The 24,749-nt window shown below is 40.5% G+C and overlaps 1 long non-coding RNA gene across 1 annotated transcript; it reads right to left on the bottom strand.

Moving 5' to 3' along the window:
• Positions 1-1,836: 1,836 nt before the first annotated feature.
• Positions 1,837-24,749, bottom strand: LOC130393306 (uncharacterized). The gene is made up of 4 exons (XR_008897096.1): positions 24,688-24,749; positions 13,145-13,320; positions 12,856-12,924; positions 1,837-2,604 (listed from the first exon to the last, which is right to left on the bottom strand). It is a non-coding gene; the product is annotated as an uncharacterized LOC130393306 (long non-coding RNA).

The following is a 24,749-nucleotide window of genomic DNA, read 5'->3' as shown; positions in this document are numbered from 1 at the left end:
CCAACTAAAACCAGATACCACCACAGGTAGAAACACAAACTGTGTGAAATACTGAATATGCACGTCATGTTATTAATGTACATATTCAACATGCTCATAGTACTTTCTAGTAGGATTGTTTTAACCATGGATAACAACGCAGGGCTACCCCACTTGACAATATCTACAGCTGTTTCAACCCAGTCTCACGGAAACACGTGACACTGTCACGTCATTTAATCCATTTGTTCGTGATCTGGTACACGTCATTTCAAAAAATTTCAAAAGCACAAATTTCTAACAATATAACAGCTTTTGGCCACCCGTTTCTACTTTCACCTTTGATTCTGGGAATTTGTGACAATTCACAGATATATTTAATGCAGGTGCGCTGCTCTATAGGCAAACCGCAACGGAAAAAAGGTATCTGCTTCATCTCTACTTTTTCGAATGAATTTGAAATTTGTGCTTTTGGCACGAAAAAAATTAAATTACGTGTCCCAGATCACGAATGAATAGATTAAATGACGTGACGTGACAGTGTCACATATTTCCGTGAGACTTGGTTGGCTGTTTGGGTGGTCGGCCCACCTGATGGCAAGTTACCAAGTTAAACTTTTCAATAGCAGCTATTTCAATAGAATGAAAAAATATAACTTGGATAAACGTGACTAAACGTAACATTCATATAACGTCAATGAAACTTTAATAAAATAACTCTTCCGTCAACATGATTTGTGAGTCTTGTCAGATAGATCACCCCTGGGGGAATAAATTACATGTTATATCTTTGAGGGTTAAACTGTTAATTGTTAGAATCCTTAATATATGTACACGCACAATGATCCCTGTAAAAAAGCACGCTTAATAAAACCCAAGCCTATATATCAGCAGTTTGAATTAGACTACAGTCCACCCCACACGTCACTCTCACTAATTGCTAGTGTTGCAGTAAAACAAAGCAAGAGCTGAAAACGGAGGGCCAACAGGCCAAGACAAAAGGCTGAATTAACCACAAATGTTTAACCATTTCTTCAAAAGAATTGTCATGTATTGTACTATAGTCATATATGTTAATCCATTAATTTCAAATTCATAGTTTAGATTGGTGCAGGAAACATTGTGACACACGGGTATGAAGTATGATAACACTTTAGAAACTCCCCTTCACACAATGATAAAACAACATTACGACGGCAACAGTATCAAGTTCCATTCTGATGGCCATTCCACATAGTACTATGGCCTGTGCAGTATCTTTTGGGATTTAACACCATCTTAACCCGTCGCTTTGTCAATTTAATATATCACACTGTGCCCTGCATTGTAGTTATTTCATGCAGTATCTATTTCAATCTCAGTCTGCGATCTCCCTTGTTTTTCTGCATGAAAATGTGTATGTGCGAATATGTGTATGTGTATGTGCGTGCGTGTGAGTGAGAGTATGTCTTGGTCTGCGTAAGGTTGCTTGTGTCAGGTAGCTCCAGAGGCAAGGTAGTAGCATCGACGACCTAGCGAGTGCACTGATGGCAATCAGTTGTGCGGTCTGGGCCAAAACGCCCTTGATGCGTCTACAATAATAATTCACCCTCCTTTTCCTTTCAAAGAATGCCAAACTGATAAGCGCAACAGTTCTGCAGGGCAGACACACACACACACACAGACTTGCACACACCATGCACTTTCGATTTTTCCCTTGCGGAGAAGGGAATTTACTCTGTAAATGAACAATCTACAGTCGTTTATTTTTTAATATCCATGATTAAGCGTGGCTAATACAGAACGTAGAGAGGTCGGCTCCAGTAACAGAATTCAGGTTCAACTTATTTATTTTTTTAATTACACACAAGAATAGGATAGGCCAGCCCTTTTGAGAATCTCTTGGTATCGAATATTGTTTGTATTAGTATTGATGCGTCAATATAATCAGCGTCCACACAGGTGAATCTCATTTTCTATTTAAAGAAATTGACTGATTATAATGCAAAGTACATAATCAAAGGACACAAATTCGAAGTTAGACTAAAAGTGATTGGGTATAACAAAACAACACTACACATGTGAATAAGAGCAACTAGGTTCTTAAAATAAATTAAAGTTCCCTCTGCTGTACACAGATCAGAGTGACTGTCACGTAATGTTGGAGCATTCTGTATAATTGCAAACAGCTTTGCATTGGTAACATATCAGGGCACACAGTTATGTTACACTAGACAGACAGTGGGTTCCACGCTTTCACTGAAGAGGGCTAGACACTGCCAGTACCGCCTCTAGTGATATCACTGTTGGGCCCTGGAATAGACGTTTCCTTTGAGCACACCAAGGTCAGGTTGACATGATGCGGCAAGATGGTCCTTTATTGTTGCCCTGCAGCTGATCCATGTGACAGTGGGGTAATCAGGAATCTGTGCGCAATAAAATAAAACAGTCTTCAGCCACAAAGGCTGAACCCCACTTACTGCCTCTAGAGTCCGTCTGCATATAAAGTGGTTCCTCTTGCACAAACATGGCACAGGGGGCCTCATCTAGCTTGTGCGGACAGTCTGGTTGCAGCCAGGGATGCAGAGAGTGGATGATAAATCAAAAGCTATCCTGGACCATTCAAAGTAGAAGTTATGGCAGAACCTGCAGAGGGAGAAGGAATGATGTTCACCGTGTGTTCTGCTTGTATGTGAGAGGATGGGAACATGGTCTTTAAAGATCACTACAGCTGTCCTATAGAATCTTGGATGACGACTTCAGGAACTGCATAATATCATAACTTGCAAGGGAGCAGTTCAGCCAAGGGAACAGGAAGACAACTGGGAGATGCAGCATTTGCAAGGTGCTTGCTTAGGTTATAACAGAACTAGCTAACAGACTATATACTGTTAGCACAAGACTCCACTGAAGTATACAACCCTAGGATAATGGATCTGGGATAAATGAATCTGTCGACCAACTAAAATGGTTGCCTGAAATGTACTGGATACATTTCTTCAGAGCAAAAATAATTGCCACAGCCTTGAGCTGTGAGTAGTAACTCTCAGTTGAAGTGAGGGCCTTTGAGGACGAAACGTCTCGCAATTGAATGGGCATTGGAAAATCCACATCAGTGGTTTAAAAATTGTGCGTTACAAATGGCATTTATAGTATTTTTTTTTCTTGCAGGAAAAACATTAAGGCTGAACTTTTTGACAATTGCATTGTCCATGTAGACCCAAGAGAAACAACTACAATCATTCTGCACAAACTATGTTTGGTGCTTCAAATGATGTACATATTACCAAAAACATAATATTTATATTTACTTACAGATATCTAGCTCCAAGCCACAATTAAATAAGCCCCCAGAAGGCATTTCTTAATGATTATTTGATTAGGAATACAGAAAAGTAACAATTGTGTTTGTTTAGGCTCCCTCGCTAATAGGGTTAATGTTTTTTGTAATGCACTTTTCAACATCTTCCCAATAACCCAATTCTTTGAATTAAATCCTCTTCTATATCCTCTTCTCTTCTTATATAAATATGTGCCTGATATGAAAAGGAGAGCACATTGAGCTTAGAAAAGTGACTGATCCATGCAATGCATAACTTGATGATTGAAGCTCAATTTGTCCCAAAAAAAACACTTAATTATCAATTAAGCATTTCACATGGTTACAGTTAATAGTATTTCTCAAAGCAAACCAACAAAAATTTGTTTTAATAAATGAGCTAAAACGTTTTTTTTTTTTAATTTGTCAGGTTCATATCAACTTGTTATTTTTCATCATCTTGCCCAACAATGTAAACAGGCAAATTCTCCTCATTATTCATGATGTTAATCTTTATTTAAAAACATAATTAGTTAAAATATGTGCAAAGATAAGTTGTTTGTTTGATCAGACGCCTTGTATCATATTTTCAGATGACAGAATGGACTTTTGTTTACAATAATCTCTCTCTGACGTCATTGTTTTATTTGCCAAGCAATATCTTAAAACCCTCATGACAATGATTGTCCAGATAGGATCCTGTGAGCTCACTGCTTGATTTGGCTCACTTGAAATGGCATGCCCTGTTTATTACATCTAAATCCAACTGAGCTGCATCTGTGAGATGCTGACCAAGCTGCTTAGTGCGGGGGGCCAACGGCAGGCAAACATGACACATGCTGTTGGACACCCTTGAGTTGGCATGGGTGCCACTTCCCCTACGGATTACCATCCTCTAAGACCCTTAAATAGAAGTCTGCCATGACAAATTAACGGTGGGCAGAAAGTTTGTGGATACAGCGATCACATTAATGGTAACATTTAAGATATTTAATGCGGCTTTGTATGCAGGACTATATGTGTACTCTTGGCTGTCAACAAGAATGATTTAATTGCTCAGACATGTACTTGTCCTTCAATCTGAACCCCACTGACCAACACAAGACTAAAATATTCTACTGTAGCACTGGTGCCACTTGTTTTTTATTTGATGCCTAACAAATTTGGTCGCACCCCTTTTTCCCGCTTTGTTGCGGTTTTGGCATGGTTTCTTTGTCAAGTACCATCCATCATTTCAAAAGATGACTCACCTAAAATAAATTGTAAAATGTTTTTATTGCATAGAGGGTGGTCTTTTCTTTTTTTACCGCCAGTGGCACGACAACTCTTTCCTTACGAACCAACTGTTCCGCTCCTCATCCTATATAAAAAATATGTCCCTACTAGGGAGGGAACGGCTTCCAAAGATTAGAGGCTTCCAACGAAAGTGAAAAGTTGATAATCTAGGTAAATAGAATATTGTGCTGCATTTCATTTTGCAATTCAACTCTTGTTTTGTCTTGGGTTATAAATCCAGTGCACCTCTTACCCTGACAGAGGGATGCTTTCGCCACTCCCCTCAAACTCATTCTAAGCCAAGCTGTGGCATGTTTTTTTCAGCTCGAGCCAAGAAATTGAAAAGAGACCCTTTTGTCAGCAAGAAAGGTAAGATCAAGTCAGTTTTTTACTGACTGGTGTTTGCGCCACAAGGCAATGCAACCAATGTGTTTAATGATCTGAAATTCAATGACAAAAGGGTCTAAGACCAAACAATAAAGGAGCAAAAAACTGAAAAGTACAGCCTCCTCTTCTTCAACCACAAAACAGTAATTGATGGAGGACACTCCTTATACTGCAACCTCATACCCATTTGTCTCAAAGACAAAGAAATAACAGATACCATCACATTATTCTTAGCAGAAGACATGTGCCCAATTAACACTGGTAGCAACTGGGGATTCCTGTCACCATAACACCAGAGTTGCACTGGTGTTCGTTATACAGTCTGGACTGTATAACGAAAGCCTTACGGAAGTTGCAAATTATCTGTCTACAGCCAAACACTTAAAAAACCCAAACGATTTATGGTCAAGCGCCACAATGGAGCCTTACATCAGTCTTACAATTCAATACATTGACACCAATTGACGACGATGAAGCCTTCAAGCGGACTACAGACAACGGCTCCAATATAAAGCTGGCGGCTGAAGTCAAGGGATGGATCTGGCTCCAGTGCCTCGGGCATAGACTCCCTTTGGCCATAAGGGAGTACCATTCCTTCTTCCTGACAATGTGTAAAATGTGATGAATTAATTGGGTAGATATGTGATGATTTAATTGAGTGCAATATGCAATTTTAAGAAAATAACTATAAGTAATTAACATACAGTATGTCAGCGATTCTGAGTATCCCTCTTCTTCTGACACAATAATGTTAAGATACAGAACATCATGTGATCAACACTGATCACACACACACACACACACACACACACACACACACACACACACACACACACACACACACACACACACACACACACACACACACACACACACACACACACACACACCAAATTATGCTGTTGTAATCTGAGAGAATTAAATGATGGATCATCCGTGTGATGGAGCTGAGGACAGAATATCCAACCAGATGTGGATCCAGGCAGCCCGTGATGAGCAGGTTCCTCGAGCAGCAGAAGGCCTTTGCCCAGGTCCTTAAAAATACGTCTCGTGGTAGGAAACTGATGTACCGGACACTGCCTATAAGTCATTTAGCCGTCATTTCATTTACAAGTCCACTGCTCCAAATATATTTTTAAAAGATTAATAAATGCATGATTTTTCCAGAGTCAATGAGAAGAAAATCGATAAGACGCCCGTGTCCGAGTGAGATTGGGCTTCCCAAACAGTATGTAACAGTGTGGCAGATTTCTTACACAACATCATATCAACGCTGCTAACTTATACAATGACGGGAGTGAAATAGGGATCATAAAGTTGCCGTGGGTCCTAAGCATTGGGTCATTCGATTTTTCAAGTTTTCGATTCCTACCGAAAGAGTGGATAGTACACTGGCTCTATAAGACTTCTGGTGAAAAGTCAAGTCACGTCTCAAGTATTTTGGACACATGTCAGTCAAGTATAAAGTCATTAAGGCGCAAGTCCAAGTCAAGTCTCAAGTCTTACTAATAAAAGTGGTGGACATGGATAAATAAAAGCAGACACTGATACATTTACAATCCATCTTATTTAGTGATAGTTTAATTTCTTGTGTGAAACATTTACGTTATTGAAATAATTTAGGGAGAGAAAGGTCAAACCAACCCATTAATCCTAACCTGCCTCAACGCCAGGGCCTGAAATAAACTTTTACGGGGACGTGGAACTGAATGGGGCATAAAAATAACATCAGCAGCAACACAAGCCTGTTTGTGAAAGAAAATGTCAAAGAAGATAGAAGGCTGAAAATCTATTCAGAATAGTTGAGTTCAGTTAATATTTTAATAACAAGTAAGGCAATGTATTGGAACAGAGCCAAACTCCGATCACTGACATTTAAATGCGACAGTGTTTCCTTAAAAGAATGAGATCCTTTAAGCACTAGGTGGGATGGATGGTTCAACCCGCTGCCATCAGCCTTCATAACCTTTGGAATATTGGATATAGCGGTAGCCTAATATCGTTCTTTTGAACGAGTTAGAAAGATATTACAGATTGAATATTCAATAGATATTTGTGATCCGTCATTAAGTGATCTAAAGCGAGAAGCCAAAGGGACAATCGGCAGTGACATTTTAGCAGGCCTGGCGGTGTTAACTAAAGTGTTGCCAAAATAACAGGGCTAAACCAGGGAACACAAAGGAGGTGTTCCTTGGTCGAGTCCCAGCGTGTCTAGCAGCGGGCTACCTGATGCGCATCAGAGCGGAGGCTGCTGGACAGCGGCAGGTCCCTCGGGGTCTGTTGCCCACTACGGAGGCCACTTAGGGAAATCGGACTGAGTTAATACTGATGCAGTGTTTCCCCTGGAAGCATCCAGCAGCGGTAAACCATACAAACAACCCATTCACTTATTCTTTATCATAGCCTTTAGAGTCTGACTAATCTTTTGCTTTCAAGTCTCAAGAGAGACTCGAGTCTCAAAGAGGTCATTTCTCGAGTGAGTCAAGTCAAAGGCATGTCACAGGGCCCCATTTTTACAACTTAGGCACAAGTCTCAAGTCTCCTGCTCTGGTACCTAGGTTTCATTGTCTCCTCTATGGCATGCCATCGTCACATGAATGGGTATTGACATAGTAAGCTTATTAATCCTTATAGAAACGTACCTGAATCTTAAATTAACCAATACGTTTACAGAACAAGAGTACGACTACGATGTCATGTGGGTCGAGGAGTATAACGATTTTCAACAAAACAGCGTGGTGTATCCTTAAGTGAAAGGCAGCCAAACGAAATGTCATTCACAGCTTGGATATGTCAGGAGCATAGCTAGGCAACAATTCCATACCCATGTGCATATAGACCTCTGAAGAATAAGTCCCGCTTCTGAGGCTCCTGATTCCATCGGTTAAAATCGCCATTGGAAATAACATGCATCTTTTGAATGATCGTACATAACAAACTTTGTAGATGGCGAAGAAGTAAAAGCTGCTTACGTTTTGAACTACACACTTTTTCCATCTAAATTCCACTTTTTTTTTTTTTTTTTGATTGCCGTTGCCGTTAAAGTAGTAAACGATTATAAATTATACTTTAACGGCACCAACACACACACACACACACACACACACACACACACACACACACACACACACACACACACACACACACACACACACACACACACACACACACACACACACCAAATTATGCTGTTGTAATCTCAGAGAATTAAATGATGGATCATCCGTGTGATGGGGCCGGGACTTATTCGGGACTTATTCTTCAGAAGTCCATTTGCAAGTTATGTTTGTGACAACATTCAGTACAAACAACAGTCGCCATGGCCACCGACACCCTGTTGGGCATCTACTGGAGAAAAACAGCAGCCACCAGAAAGTCAAATGCTCCTATTTTTCAGTGATGCAAAGGAATATATGTAATGCCATCAAGCAATCAGACACAATTACTGCTTTTAGAGTTAGGAAATTAGATTAAACTCAAAAGTCCTGCAAGAGAGTCCAAATACTAAAGTCCTTCAGTAAAAAAGCTGAAATATTCAGCTTTTCTTTAAAAACTGTCAGTACCCAAATAAAAAGAATGTAATTATTATTTGACCGACAACTATTACCTTTCACAATAATACCATTTACTTTTTAAAGCGGAGAGGGAATTTGAAGCGAAGTCAATCATAGTTAGTAGTCTACACCAAAAACTAAATGAGCATCGCGCCTAATCATTTTTCCACAAACCTTTATATTTGGATGGAAAAGTGCTGTAATTATTAATTAATTGAAGGCCCTCAACGCCGTGTGTCTGACGGTTCAGGCCAAAATAATAAAATCTGATTTTTTTACTGAATAATTCAGGCCACTGCAGAGGTTAGGCTAATATTCAGAGCAGAATCATTAAATACATTGTGTTAAGTGAATACATGTGCCAAAGATGCAGTGACGAAAAACCCAGAAATAAAAACGTATGAATGATATGACACCCCCCCAAACCCATCCCGCCCATCTGACATGGGCCTAATGGGGCACTGGGGTTATGCTGTTTAATGGCAGTTAGCTGGCTGAGTGACAGCACTGCACCCAGGCAGGGCAGCACAGCTGTCAAAGGTGGCAGGTGTGCCGTAGAGTTATGCGTCATTGTAGGATGCGATAAGGTCGAGCAGGCAGTGGGAGAGTAACAGTGTGAGGGAGAGAGAGGTAAAGGGAGGGAGAGGGGTGGAGGGGGTCCATTCTTCATGCTTCTGATCCCACCTGCGGACTCATCCTTGTCTGCAATTTAACTCGGAAATGCCAACAATTATAATGCAAAGTTAACCTTTTGTTGCCAAGATTACGCTGCAGATATGTTTGCAGATTGTCGAACAGGGTGACAAAGAATGCTTTCATGACAATTCACGACAATGGCTGTGTGATAAATTGCTTAGCCTGTGAATGCAAGCCAGAGTCTTCCAACACAATCCAGGTGCGATAGAGACACCTTGACATGGTGAAGTCAATTGTCTGAATCTGTCCGTAATAACTGGGAAGAGCAGATACAATTATAATCTCAAAGTGTATAAACGTGATACTATTCGCATACAAGAGTAGCTTAAAATAAATTATAAAATATTGCATAATAACAAGTTGCCTTACGATTGGAAAGACCAATGAGACAATGAGACCATTAGAAATAGGACGATGATTAGACCCATTCTGCAATGACAACACAATGCTCTGTCAAGGGAATCCTATTTAAAAATCCTAATAAAACCGGTATTCTACTCAGGGGGAGCAGCCTGACCTATCCTGAACTTATCTTTTAAAGAAGATTGACATGATTCCTGCAACATTATCTGACTTCACACAGTGCACAGGGCAGCAGTACGTCGATTTGTTAATGTTTGGAATTGTTATGTGTCGATTACACACAGACACAAGCAAATTATCCATTCACATCAACACATGCCAGTGTTTTCTTCTAAGAGAGCCTCTAAGAAAGGACCCACAGGACATCATTACGCCTCCAGTTAAGAAATCAAAGCAACAGAAAACAGGACTTCATCGAAAACATCAAAGGAGAAACATTGACATTGTCCTATTATACAGTGTGCAGTCGGGTCGAACAAAACTTCCAAAAGTAATGTCAACTGATGTCTACACAGTGGTTCAGACAATGCATTTGACCAGCAATTGTGTTTCACTACCTCGGGTCGTGCTATTAAGGCAGGAGTATTAAGGCCAGGAAATGATAATGGCCATTAATCAATGTCATTGATCAACTCAAATCAACTCACTAAATTAACCATATTAATGATGTTCATCATCTGGGCTTATCTCATGCAGTTTGACATTTTGCACACCCGTTAGCTATGACAACATAAACAATGCTTTAAGGTGAGTCTAGTCATTTCGCTTATGGCTAACACCAATTGCAGTATTTCACATATTTTGATTTTCTTTGGTGGACCAGACACATGACGTGCTTGTACGATGCTTGATCATTGTAAAATAAGTAGCCATCTTCTGAATAAATGTATTAATAGCTTTTTCTCTCTGGTTCACTGCACATTAAAATAAATACATACATATTAAGAATATAATATTCAAGAATAATAATTCTTGAATGTCATATTAATTCACTGATATTATGCTATAATGTATGGGCTAAGACAACTCATAATTACTAGGATAACAATCTAGGCCAGGTGTCCATTCATTATCGTAATTTGGTCAAATGTAATTCAGACACACCCACAAATGATGACCTATCAAACTAACCATAAACTCTTCATTTTGATCCTAAAACATTTTTTAATCAAGGATATGGAGTGGGTTAGGAGTTCATATAAAATTTTCTCAGGAATTATTCAAGATCCATTATACAAATGAAGCCAAAACAATCTGTTAGAAAAACTACACCAACAAAAAGAGATTTAAGTGTAAAAATAACAATTACTTGCTTCATACCTATAGTTATCCTGAACCCTTGGATGAGAAAGTATTTTGAACAATGTTGCATTTACAAATATGCCGAGTATACACCTATATACGGTCTGTATCGGCCAGGTTTCCTTTGCACAGATAAACAGTTATTACCCAGTTGTGTGCAAGTCCAATGCGTGAGTGAGACAAGTGATCATTAGACACATCTGTTTTAGAGTGGAAATAAAGAGTGGGGATTTCAGAAATATGTTCAGAAGTGCATCACAAGCATTTGAGACCTGCTGAGCATGAGAAGGGATTAATCCACTCCTGGATTATCTGTACAAATGCTCTGATGCTATTCTGCTGTTGTGGATAGTCATTTCTAGGCAAATCAGGGTTATCAGAAAGAGATGTGGTGTTCTGGACCCTTGAGGAGATGAGCATAGCAACTAATACACATGTGGACAGTTTGGACTGCTAACATGAGGACCAGATACATTTGCAAATCCCTTACCAGCACCATTGCTAATCCCAATGCCTGGCTCCACCCCCTATGGTGTCTGTCCACAGACATGTCTCTTGTCCGTTTAACAGTGCCACACTCGCCACTACTCAAGTTGAACTCCAGAGTTATGGATGGAGATAAGTCAAAAGTTAACAATCAATGGTACTGTAGGAAACTTGATGCATGATGAAGGGGTTTAAGGGAAGGGGTGAGTACAATTTTCTATCATTCACTTGGTTCTCGTCATCAGTAGGATAGCAGCTTCTTCTTTATTATTTGGTTTAGGTTAAGAGAAGTCTCATTGCTGTTCAACAAAAGCCGTGTTCCTCCAATAGCTGAATATTATGGCTGTAATTGTAGTCAAAACCTATGATAAAACGACGAAACAAAAAGTTTTTTTAGTTAAAAGGGTTTGTTTGTGCCGAGCCATTATGAAGATTCAAACATTCTTAATTCTTGAGTTCTTAACGTCTCACAGAGTGTTTCAAAGACTGAGTTCCTTTAGTATGCATATACAGTTTGGCCCAGAGGAGATATATGAAGGATTTGTTTGTGCAAGCGAGATTTCCGTCCCAGTGGAACATTCTGGAATATGAACTGTACTGGAATCAAGGTTAGATAATACACCAAGCTTGAATGTAATTTTAAACTAATGATTAAGAGAAACTTCCAAGGTGATCACTACAGCACTTGTAATGCACAAAATGTAAAAAGGGGTGTTGGTCGCACTATTTAAAATGTTACCACAATGACTTTGCCTTGCAATCTTGTTTTTATCTCGCAAGCTCTTGGAAACGTAATGCAATTCAAAACACAACGAAGACCAAGGTAATTATATACGCCATTTACTGATTCATTCATTCTCTTATGAAATGATTCAGACTGGTTTGAAACTATTTAGGATAACATTTTTGGTATTTTATGAACAACAAAGAATGCAGAAGGCATTTGTCGTTTTAGAAAAGATAAACCAAGATTAACCACCAAATTATTGTGCAAAAAAAGCATTCCACAATTAATCCAAAATACCGAACCTTGTGCGCCGAGAATACATCGAAAAAAACATTGCGAGCGACACAGAAAAAGACAATTTCGAAGGCGCTGCGTCATTCTCTCAAATGTGTCGCCAAAAGATGAATCTCAAAATTCGGTAAATAGAGGAAAAAGGTGTGGCATTTTCTCATACATCTGTCTCTTTTGGCAGCATCTGCAGGAGGAGAAAGGGCATCCCAGATCCAGCCACAAAGCCAAGGGGCTTACAGACAGCATCATGCTGACTCTTCTCTCTCTATACGGTACACCACGCCATTTTCATTTTACCAGCTCTTTGTATCCCCCCCCCCCCCCCCCCCCCCCAACCACAACCGACTCCAGCAGCGCCAACTTCCTGCATACTCGCCAGCCAAGAAAGCAGGATGGCGGCAGCAAGAGGAATAAGGATACAAAGCCCGAGACAAAAAAAAATCGTAAATCATGACTTTAACAACGTTGAAGGGAAGGTCATTGTCTGTGGGGCTTACCCTGGGAGAAGGAAGCAGAAGGCCACCGAACCTGCCAGGACGACCTGTCGACCGACACCAGAGCAGGACCTGCGAGAAGCCGACAGAGAGGAACAACAAAAGACAGTTTGTGTCAAAGCTGAGGCACTGCTAGCCCTGCTACCCCCCCCCACCCCCGGACCCCCCCCCCCCCCCCCCCCCCCTCCCCCCCACCCGACGAGGAGTGAAATCAAATGTGACATTTTTCATTTATTTGTAAATGCCTCGGCGGCCGTGCGGCTCACTCGAAACGACAAGTCGGGGCTCTTACCAAGTTAAAGGGGAGCTGATGGTGGAATACAGGGATCCTGACAGAGGTTGTAATGAGATGCCGCATTAGGGCCGCTTTTTCTCTCTTTCGCACCCACTCTCTCCGTCTAGCTCTCGCCCAGGAGCACGCCCTTCACTTCCAATCTAGCATCCCCGGCCATTTGGAGCCAGTTAACCCTTTGGAAAAAAAAGAAAAGGAAAAAAAACGACAATAAGCCTCTTTGGTGCACTGATAAAACATTCTTTGTGGGTTTATTTTGTCAGTGCTGTCTTAGATAATACAAATACCTTTGTCAAGGATTATTTTGAGCATTTAGATCCTACAGGCGAGGTCACAAAGAGAAATCAAAAAATCCACAATAGATCTGGGAACATGTGAGAGAGGACTTTCTGGTTGTTCTTTTTCTTCAGACCACTGATGGATGTTGGGCTACTTTCCAGGTGCAGAATGTTTACAAAAAACGTACCATTTTCAACTTAAAAACCAAGGATTGCGCCTTCCTATACAAGATGAGAGCTCTTTGGAGAAAGACTGGGAAGTGAGTCGAAGAAGAGAGGAACATTTTAGCATAGTACCGCAACTCAAAACCAAACGCGATTTGCCGTATTTCCCCTATACCAAACACCCTAAATAGTGCACTGTGTTCAATAGGGAATAGGGAATAAGGGAACGAGTGATCCAAATCGAACACAGCCCATGTCCCTCAAGTAGTTTTTGTCATTCCAACCCTTCTCCTTTTGTCTGCATTATCTGACCACTCAAAGATTCTGCAATAATAAAAAAACACTCAACGTTAAGCAACCCTTTCCTTACGCCTAATATAACAATTTAAGGTGCTTGTAAACGCTTTTACTGATTTAACCAGTTTTTTGTTTAATTTAATTTGCAGCAAATGTGTTCATATTTGAACTGGGTCAGGCCGAAAATGGGAGTTCTTTGGGACAGGGCACCAGTAGGAAGAAATGTAACACTAGCACACTCTCCAGGGTGTTTCGTAGTGCCCTCTAGACATATCCCTGGCAGATTGAGGGTGCAGTACATGTTATGTGGCTTGAGGGTTGAGTAATGTCCTTCATTAAACTGATGTCATATCCCTCTCCCATATCATGTCTCCCTCATGTCCCTCGGTAATCCACTGTGACATCCATCAGCTAAATTTAGCTCTCAAAAGCACAATGTCACAAACAGTCACACCAAAGTAGGTAAAGGTGTTGGTCAGGCTCAGACTAAACAGCAGACTGAAAAAGAGAGTTAATATGTAATAGTTGAATATATATTATATGTAATTATTACTCCTTCTGTTATAGTTAGTGTGTAGATTAACAATCCCCATCCTTGTTTCAATTATATTAAATTGTATTTGTACAGCCCAAGTGTCACAGTGTCTGTGTTTCAGACACTGTGATTTTTTCAAGTGTCTCAAGTTTCAAGTGTGTTTGTACAAATACCTGCATGGTAGATACTTTAATTAAGCATAAGCTAACCAATGAACAGAGGAGTGCCTTTGCCTTCTGAGACATTTAAATTGTGCACCTAAATAGTGGTTCAAAAAGTAAAAAGCTGGTAGGCCTAGCTCCCTTCTTCAATATGAACTATAGCTGAAACCGTTTTACTTCGGATCATCTCTATACATTTACAATGCAAGGGCTAAGTTGTGTAACGGCATATTTTGGTTATATATGGGGTAATGCTTGCATAATAACACCTTATCTTTTATTGCCAACATACTCAGTGAAACAACTCAAGATCAACAACTCACTTTTTCTCTCAAACACATTTTTCATCTGTCCGGCTAGCCATTCAGATCACTGAATTTTCAGCAACAACGAATAATGGAAGGCAGTTGACCACCAAGCATCAATACATCTAATCCGGGCATGACACATCTGAAGCTCATTATTTGATGGCTTCCTGTTGGTAATCAAACAGACTGTTCTCAGCGTCCTTGCCCTGCATGTAATGATTGATTAACTGCATAGAGCTTTGCTGAAATTCATCACAGCTTCACACAGTATGGCTTTGACTAACGTCTGCCCCATCTGTAATGCATAGATCTGAATGCAAGTGTCTGTGGAATGATTGCTCTGCAAGTGAATGAAATGTTTATACATTAATACCTAGTATTGCCATAATGCCACGTTATTAAGCAATAAATCCTTGCATTTGATACATTTTAGAGTGAAATGTTACTTTTATGATTGATGATAATTTGAGTTTGCTACTCAAAAGTCACCGGTTGGTTTGTACGGAAGAGTGTTTAGCAAAGTGAGACATAGCATTAGAACCTATACAAATTGCTTATAGAAACGAAATCCATAAAGTGATGAGTTATTGTGATCATCAGGTATGTAAATACCACCACTATAGGCTTCAAGGTACACCCTTCCAACATAGGTTGGAATTACATCCTCATATGTTCACTCACCTGAAGTCAAAAGCCTGAAGGCTAAAAGGTAACTATATAGTTGAATACAGATTAAATGTTGCATTGTAATAATAATAATAATAATAATAATAAATTAAATGTATATAGCGCTTAATATGGTACTCTAAGACGCTTTACATATTGCCCTATCAAAACTATGTAAGACAGACTAGGAATTAAAGAAAAACAGGTTAAACATGAAGAATAAGGTGGGAGTTAGGTGGGCAAGGCTAGTGTGAAAAGGTATGTTTTGAGTGCAGATTTGAAAGAAGAGAGGGTTGGAGAGACTTTGATGTGGGATTGTAATCAATGATCTGTACCACATGTTACCATACCGTTAAAGGTGGTTACATTATGCAAAATGTAATGAAATCGACGTAGCAGCACACCTAGCCATGCTCAAATAAAAAATGCCCCATCACTATGAAAATGACTGCCACTGATTAGAACTGTGACAAGGTGCTACAAGTCACCCAAACTGTGTTATCTTTAACCAAGAAATTATGTATAATTCACAAGGGGTCTGCTCCTAGAAACGCTTTTGCAGAGTGGTCTTTTTCTATTTTCTGGCACCCTCCACGAGCGAGTGCGACATTTGCTTTGAAAACGTTCCTCGCACAAGCTCCTGTGCGGAAGTGTTCCTGTTAAAACGGCCCCTTAATTTCCCTTCAAAATGCATGTGCAATTCTTGAAGGTTTTAGCTACCTATGTTTATGGAATTAGCATATATCTAAATTACATTACATTTTCAAACAATGAAAAATTGGCCCAATGGTTAAATAAAGATTGCCAAACCTAGAAATATGGCTTTCCGTCAAGAACTGAACATTTATTAAGACTTGTATAAGCAATTTAGAAAAGGGAGCTAGTATGCAATTTGACAAAGGCACATCACTCACTTTTCTCTTAGCAGATAACAGATGTCAATGACATGAACAATTAAGAAACAAAATGGTAAATGAAGGAATTAAATGTCAGTAAGCGCACCAAATAATAAGGTGGCACAAACTTAAGGAGGGACATTTTTCAAAATGTGTGAAAGGTCTTTCTCTGGACTTCATCCTGGTGTATTGCCAACATTGGCCCCATTGTTGAGGCCAATCTTTAACCCTTTGTGACATAGGTTACAGGAAGTTTTACATTTCAACCAATATAATGTTGAATATCTCAGACCAGGCAGTGGGTTGAACGGGTTGGCAATGCATTATGTATTCAAATTCTATACATATCTGCCCATTTCCAGCAAGCCCACATGGCCCTCCCTGTGCACACTTGCAATATGCAACCTTTAGCTCCTTTAACCTCTCAGCGAGGCTGTCACAGCATGGATAAAAGGGTGGTTTCAATTTGCAGACAGTCTTAACTCAGGGGGAGTGACCTTGCCTGACATAGTGTTAAATGGACCAGCAAGAATGTTTTTGTGGGCATGTATGAGTATAGGATGGTTGTTAATAGACCACCATTTTCCCATTTCTCTTTGTCATTGATGCCTGACAGACTGTAATTTTCATTCTCTCACTCCAGCGGAACCTACTGAGCTGGAGATTATGGAGATGACGGTTTTGGATTTTTAAGCACCCTCTTCATCCCATTTTAAATCCATATAACGTCTGGACATAAATAAACAGATGCCTTTTATAAAACAACTGGGCAGGCAGGCAGTCATGCTGAATAACTGTTTGCTTCGGTGATTTCACATTTATACTGTCGCCTTTTGAATGAATGCTTACACTTTCCCCCTAGTCAATGTCTTCCCTATGTGTCATTGATATATAATTTTTTATAAATGGTTATGGTGGAGTGGGCATTGAACACTTGGGGAGGATCAGTAATTGTCTAATTTACCCGTCAATAACAATTTGTCATTTACTGCTCCCTCGCAGAAAAAAGTCCTCGCAAATGTATTTTTTGGTGCAAAACCATTACGAAGTAGGGATGCAAGAAATATCTGAAAAGTAATGGAATACACAGTCCAAATATCAACAAGTACTTGTGAAGGTGTAATTGGTAGTCTGTAATATTTGTAGTCTCTAATATGATATGTAGAAATATCAAAAGTCAGTTGAACTTTATCAGGCTTTCCAGAGCTTACGGAGCTTGCAGAATACGGACATTTGAATGTCATACTAATCGGGGACGGATGGAACTTGAGACGTATCCAGTTTAAGTTTGAGTTTGGCCATTGTCTGCTTTGCCTATATTGTAGAAATATTCGCCAAACAATGGTTATAGAGATGAGTGCTGCTGCCAAACAGCTTTGCTGGGAAGCCCTGTGTCCTTCGGGAGGTATACACCGCTAGACACATGGGGGAATACTTTCAAACAACATAAACTACTGTTGAGATGTCTGATTATTTCACTACGAAACTACACTAGCGCTATTAGCTTTCTTCACATTGTACTTTTAGTTGTGATGTCTGGCAGTCAATATTGTATTGTCCGGCGGTCATTATTGTAACATGTCGAACAGGGGGGAACTCCAACCTGCTCGGCCGGCTAGTAAACGTTGGAGCGGTAACCCATTTTGAACTTTGCTAACCTACAATGCAACAGCAAAAACATTATTTGGGATTATTTAATTATATATCCTGCTTCAAAACTTGACCAAAATACATAGAACTATTTTTTTCAAAAAATGCCCAAAAAACTATAGAAAATCAGGTCTTCTGTATACCGGAACAACTTGATACTCTCCATCTGTTGAATCTCTATCATATGCGTCTATATGCATTACAGCCCCTACGGAGCAGTTCTTAAACTGATTTGAATGTTGTAGAGCTAGTGTGATACTCTCTTCTAAACCACAATTTTAATCCATTGGGAAAATTTTGAAACATGAGACGTCTTGGGTTTATTGCATTTTAGTTAAGCTTTTGTTCAGTGAAGGGTACTTTGTTGTTCTCCAGATATATTGACCAAACGATGGCTCAATGAGGACGTACTGCCCGATCATCTCCTGGGCGGCTAAACACCACGTACGGGACTCATGCTGGTGATCGCATCCTTAGCTCCCCGTGTTACATCCCTCTAATTCAGACTGGGAATATCTGACGAATATCCAATATATTTATAATAAAAATTAAAATAAATTAAAAATCACTTTCAACAATCAAACAATTAATATGTATCCGGTATTTTGCAGCAAAACACATTTTAAAATGTATATACTTGAAAAAATTCATAAATCAGTTTACATGCCTTGATTACGTTGGATTATAGCCAGCGATAAATGCAATCATTAAGAAAGCTTCCACTGATTCCACTGTTTGATGGACGGTGAAATAATATCCAGGCGGTAGGGTGATAAATTCAGATATGCAGAGCACCATGTTCTGACCGAGTCTACGTGTGCTAGCTCTGTTTACTCTATAAAGCAAATCGCAGACCTGCTGCTATCCTCTTGTGCGTTCATGTTTACAACAGATGTTGCTGGTGAGCTTATCAACCACTATATATATGTTTCCAACTGAGCTGCCCTTCTGTAGCATTAGTTTAAAATATGTCTTGGAAATACAAAAAAAAATAGAAAATGCTTTTCCTGCAGAAAACGCGGTGAGTGCTGTACAAAGTGAGGTTGAAAATATTTTTTAATAAAGCCACATAGATTAAGACATAAAGAAACGTTAAATGGCTTAAATCAATTGAAGGGATTTGAACAAAAGTTGAAAAGTTTAAATGGAGTAAACAATGTAAACATGCACCATTTAAGAAAAGTAAATGGTTGGAATCAAATAAAGTGACAGCAGAGGGAAAAACACATAGCATTGCTAAAAATGCAGAAATGTAAAAGGTCAAATGTATTGCCCTGCACTGCTGGTGTGTGTGTGTGTGTGTGTGTGTGTGTGTGTGTGTGTGTGTGTGTGTGTGTGTGTGTGTGTGTCTTTAAGAGAATATCGAGCCGAACTGATATTGCACTGAACTGACTGAAGCAAGGCAGGTGTGAGACTCACCTGTTAACTTGAAAAAAAATCTCATTTGTATTGAAGAAAGAGTTCTATTTTTACCACCAGCTATTTGCACAGCACATAACTTTATTTTATAAGTGTATAATTAGTATTTAAAATATTTGTGTGATGCTGTGATTTTTATTTTATATTACACTGCACTGACTGACAGCCAGGCAGGTGTGAAGCACACCTTTAAAAGAAAATGTTATTTGTATTGAAAAAACAGTTCAATGTTTACAAGATGTTTGCACTATATGACACTGCAGTTAATGACAGATTGTTCGCTACTTACTCCTTTGTAAGCATTGAAATTCAAGTTCAAAATAAAAGAAAAAACTGATGTGAAGTATGGTTATTTTAAGCCATTTATTATTTTAATTTACTTCAAAAATACCATATTGTGATATATATCCATATCGTGATATAAAATTACTCATATCGTGATATAAGATTTTGTCCATATCGCCCAGCCCTATGTTCAACCGTTTATCTTCGTTCAAACCATTTAACAAATCTACACACTTGTATCTTAAATAATATCTAAACGGAATTTCGATATAATTTAAACTTTCTTCAGAATCACAGTTTTCGTTTCAAACCATCATATTCTACAGTTGGTCCCATTGAAGCCGTCTTCCCATTCTGACACCTAAATTACTGAAGACATCGTAACTCGGTCAAATTTCAACCGTTTATCATCGTTCAAACCATGAAACAAATCTACACACTTGTATCTTCAATAATATCCACACGGAATTTCGATATCATTATTACGTTGACGCTGGAGCGTGATGACGTTCAGCAGTTTTGCCAGATTGGGCGGTTTATCCCGCCAGATTGGGCTTCTTTTGGAGGACGTTCAGGCAGTGTTGCCACATTGGGCGTTTCTTCCCACTCTATTGAGCTACTTTTAGGCCCCGTTCACACGAAGCCGAAACGGGCGAAACCGTTACGGTTTCGATCTATCCGGTTTCGAAGTATCTCCGTAAAGACGAAGCCAAGCGAAACCGGGTAGATCTGTAGAAACGCTGTAGTACACATTCCAGGCCCATAAGGGGCGCTGCTTCTGGTACAGAAATCCAGAAGAAATGAAATAAGAAGAAGAGGCGAGCATGCGCATAAAGGCTGCCCTTATGCGCATGCTCGCATGTGATTTCTGAGACTCCGCGGGCTTAAGAGCCATTGGCTAGGAGGTCGAGGGGTGGGGCGATGACGTCATGGTTTGCAGTTTCAGTCGGTTTCAGGCGTACACACGAATCCAAAACGAAACCGGGTAGATTTGAAACCACCTCCGAGGGTGGTTTCAGAAGTTTGCGGTTTCGGTCAGCAGATTCGACGGCTTTGTGTGTACGGAAGGCCGAACCGTACAAGACCTTTGCGGTTTTGCCATGAAATCGGCTTCGTGTGAACGGGGCCTTAAGGTGCGGCCACACCAGACGCGTATCTCGCGTACTTCGCGTATAAAATCGCCATTTTTTCCATAGGGAACCATTGGTTTACGCGCGTATTACGCGTTTCACGCGTATAAGCAACATTTTACGCGCGTATAGCGCGTATGTGGCGCGTATATTTACGCGTACATTTCAAGAGTTCAAAAAATTGAACTTTTTACGCTCATACGCATGACGATTAGCCGCGTTGCCCAATCAGCGTTGAGCTTGACCCGACGTCACTGGCAGAGGGTAGTGAGCTTGGACAGAAGCATACGGCCGACATCTTTCTTTATTCTGTGTGGAAATAGTAACATAGTTACGCCATTAAATGCTTTTATGGAAACATTTCTAGCGAGAAATGTGCATTTTACTTTCATAATGTTTGCTCGGTGAATGTGAAGGATGTTTGGTTTGATAGTTATGACGAAGAGGGAACGCTCCGTTCACTTGCATGGACAGAGTCTCTGGTTACTAAGCAACCTCAACGTCTTGGCGGACTATATATCTGCTGATCAACACTACGAATGCTGGAAACACACCAGACACACCATGTGAAGTTATTTAACCTGATTATTGTTATTTATATCCGAGATTATTTAATCTAACCCGATCTAAACTCTATCACCCAAACACGGCGGCGTTTGGGTTTCCTACCTCGGACTCCAGCGCAGCTTATCCTGGGGCAACACACACACACACACACACACACACACCCAAGTGTTGGAGCCTTTACCGTGGGGAGCCTCATCCTGGGGCAAGACACAAACACACACACACACACACAGCCACGGCCGACAACTTTCTTTATTCTGGGTGGAAATAGTAACATAGTTACGCCATTAAATGCGTTTATGGAAACATTTTTAGCGAGAAATGTGCATTTTACTTTCGTAATGTTCGCTCGGTGAATGTGAAGGATGTTTGGTTTGATAGTTATGACGAAGAGGGAACGCTCCGTTCATTTGCATGGACATGTATGGCGACACATTAGTGCTAGGGATGCAAACAATTAATCGATTATCGATTAATTGTCGATAAGAGATTACTCGATTAAAATAAATTACTTGCAATTAATCGCATTTTTAACCCGTAATTCCCCAACCGTCCACGTGAGGGCGCGCTTGACGCCAGAGGTACTTGACGCACACGCGGGAACACAAGCGGGAACACAAGCGAAGCAGGACAAGACAAACGAAAAGCGGGACACTGACACGATGAAGAGGGCAAAACGGAGTGCAGTATGGAGCCACTTTAAGTTGGTTAATGACGACAAAGACGCCAAATGCACAATATGTGGAAGTATTTTAAAGTACAACAACTAAACGACTTTGTTGAATTACCACCTAAATGTGTCACATTCAGAAGGAAATTCAGCTTCTCAGAAGAATTGCCGCTTATCAATTAATCGATCATCGATCGATAAGATGAAACAACTATCGATTAATGAATTACTCGATAATTTGCATCCCTAATTAGTGCCATAATTCACTAATGTGATAAAAGATGCATTCGGGCGTATTATATTATTCCACACGCGTAGATATTAACTGCGAGCGCGCAAATGATCTCTTGCGCGCGCAAATTACCTAAGCGCGCGCAAAACAGCCTCTCGCTCGCGCAAATTACCTCAGCGCGCGCAAAACCTCTCGCGAAAGATGTTTTTACGCTCTCGCTCAAATTTAATTTTGGCACTATGTGGGAGGGAACCAAGGCAGGGCGGTCTTTCCTATGATTGGCCGTTTCTGAAGCGCGATATTTGATTGACAGCCCTCCTCACATTAAATTCTGAATTGTACAGTAAATGGATGAAACAATAGTTACGTATTGTAACTCCAGATTCTATGAGCATAGGCGCAGCCTTTTAAGTGTCGGCCTCATTGTCCTTTAAATAGCTGAAGAAAAGCTGATTTTTGGGAGCAGAACGTCCGCCGGCGCCCGACTATATCTGCGAAATGCGGACGTCGTTGAGGCACGCCGCACGCGGACGTAATTGAGGCCCACGCTGTTGGTGGTCGGGGATTACAAATTTTTCATTGCTACGTCTCACGCCTAGGGATAACCCAATAGCGATAGCCTTAAAAGGCTGCGCCTATACTCATAGAATCTAGAGTTACAATAAGTAACTATCGTTTCAGCCATTTACTGTACAATTCAGAATTGAATGAGAGGAGGGCTGAGGAGGGCTGTCAATCAAATATCGCGCTTCAGAAACGGCCAATCATAGGAAAGCCCGCCCTGCCTTGGTTCCCTCCCCCATAGTGCCAAAATTAAATTCGAGCGAGAGCGTAAAAACATCTTTCGCGAGAGGTTTTGCGCGCGCTGAGGTATTTTGCGCGCGCGAGAGGCTGTTTTGCGAGCGCAGAGATCATTTGCGCGCTCGCAGTTAATATCTACGCGTGTGGAATATAATACGCCCGAATGCATCTTTTATCACATTAGTGAATTATGGCACTAATGTGTCGCCATAGACATGGACTCATCGAGGCGAGTGACGTATGCGCGTATGGCGCGTATTGCGCGTATGTGACCATTTTTGACACAAAATGGTCAAGCAACATTTTACGCGCGTATCTCGCGTAAAAATTACGCGAGATACGCGTCTGGTGTGGCCGCACCCGTTAGGCCCCGTTCACACGAAGCCGATTAACCATGCAGTATGCCGAAGCCGAAAAGGACACACGCACAGTCGCACACACCCATGCACACACCCTATTTGTGAAAATGCAATACAGGCTTATTTGAATGCTTTTTAGGGGTCCAGACCGCATTGCATTTTCACAAATAGGGTAAAGGTTTCACAAATCTGAAACTATGTTTTCCATAATGTATAGCCTCACTGTGATAATTTAGTCCAGATTTGAAGAGTCTAGGTGTAGTGGTTTTCAATCAGGACCCGTTCTAATGCAGTCTGGACCCCTAAAAAGCATTAAAATGAGCCTGTATTGCATTTTCACAAATAGAAAAAAGGTTTCACAAATCTGTAACTATGTTTATTATAACGTATAGCCTCACTGTGATAGTTTAGTCCAGATTGGAAGAGTCTAGGAGTAGTGGTTTTCAATCAGGACCGATTTAAAGTGGACCAGCTGCTGAATCGGATGCTGCGAATCGGATGCCAACTTCAGCCGTCGTTATTTACTTTTACTTCAGTGAATAGCACCGAATGTAAGTCAACGTTTTCTTTATATCTAGTGACAGCGATTAGGCCTACGTCGTAGGTACCGGTAAACTGTCAGAAGATCTAGAAATAGAAGGCATAATGCTAGCTATGGGCTAACTTAGCAGACAGCAATGAGTGCACTTGCAAATGAGTGCCTGCAAGTATAACCGATCGTGGTGTGACATTATTTAACCATCAATCTACCGCAAATACGACCAGACAGATGTCCATTGAACACACAAAGCACACGTCCTACCCGGCGGATGCTGACAGACAGCCCACAACAAGCCAAACATCACCACGGCGGGTTTGCTCTCAAATGCACTCACACTAGGCCATCTGGCCATCACTCTCACTCTCGCACGCCCGTACTACACAATCGCTCCAACTAATCCAACTCCAAGGCTAGGCTGCACTAAGACCACAACTAACCACAAGGCCTTCATAACCATGCAGTATGCCGAAGCCGAAAAGGACACACGCACAGTCGCACACACTCATCTTATGCAAAACAATCCGGTTTTTTTTTTTATCATCAACATTCGGTCACTGCAAAGATTTAAAGACTAGCCTCTTACCATAAGTTAGAATGGACCCAAAGTATGTGATTGATACAGTCTGGTTCGGCTTTGGCTTGCTA

The sequence above is a fragment of the Gadus chalcogrammus genome, chromosome 12 (genome assembly GCF_026213295.1).
Source record: "Gadus chalcogrammus isolate NIFS_2021 chromosome 12, NIFS_Gcha_1.0, whole genome shotgun sequence".
NCBI classification, from domain to species: domain Eukaryota; kingdom Metazoa; phylum Chordata; class Actinopteri; order Gadiformes; family Gadidae; genus Gadus; species Gadus chalcogrammus.
The sequence above is the reverse complement of the archived record's forward strand: the minus strand, read 5'-3'. Positions and strand labels throughout refer to the sequence as shown.